This window comes from Carlito syrichta, unplaced genomic scaffold (assembly GCF_000164805.1).
Source record: "Carlito syrichta isolate Samal-C Ts95f unplaced genomic scaffold, Tarsius_syrichta-2.0.1 Scaffold313344, whole genome shotgun sequence".
NCBI lineage: Eukaryota > Metazoa > Chordata > Mammalia > Primates > Tarsiidae > Carlito > Carlito syrichta.
In genome coordinates, this window is record NW_007257440.1 from 393,778 (window position 1) to 394,646 (window position 869).

Here is an 869-nt window from a genome sequence, read left to right on the forward strand (position 1 = left end):
GGTCTGGAACCCGTGGGCTCAGGCAATCCACTCACCTCAGCCTCCCAAAGGTGTGGGATTACAGGCTGAGCCACCGAGCCCGGCTCCCCACCACCCCTTTTTTATTGGATGAGGGAAACCATTGAGAATATGAGTGCATGGCATTATATGAACTTTCCCTCGCCAAACCTCACAAAGCAGACAGTTCCCATGGATCATCCCTACTGCAGGTTGGATAAGGCCAACACCCTGTGGAGGTCAGGAAGGTCCCAGAGGTATAATACATTAGCTGGTGGGCTGTATTGAAGCCAACTGTATCATCAGAAGGGTGCCACACTAGAGAGCAACAAAAGAAATGTTATAACAAAGGTAACTTTTCCAATGTCGTAGGTAAAACAGAATTTAAAAAACAGAACTACGGATTGTCTTCTCTAAAAAGCAGGACTGGGAAAAATATTTGCCAACTCCAGGTCTGACAAAGGCTTAACATCTTGGATCTACAAGGAACTCAAACGTGCTGAAAAGAAAAAAACAAACAACCCCATTATAAAATGGGCAAAAGATATGAACAGACACTTCTCAAAGGAAGACATCTGAGCAGCCAACAGACACATGAAGAAATGTTCAACCTCACTAATCATCAGGGAGATACAAATCAAAACCACACTGAGATACCACCTAACTCCAGTCAGAATGGCAATTATCAATAACTCAAAAAATAACAGCTGCTGGAGAGGGTGTGGCGAAAAGGGAACACTTCTACACCGTTGATGGGAGTGTAAACTAGTGCAACCTCTGTGGAAAACAGTGTGGCGATTCCTAAAAGCTCTAATATCAACCTCCCATATGACCCCACAGTCCCCCTACTGGGAATATACCCTGAAGAACTC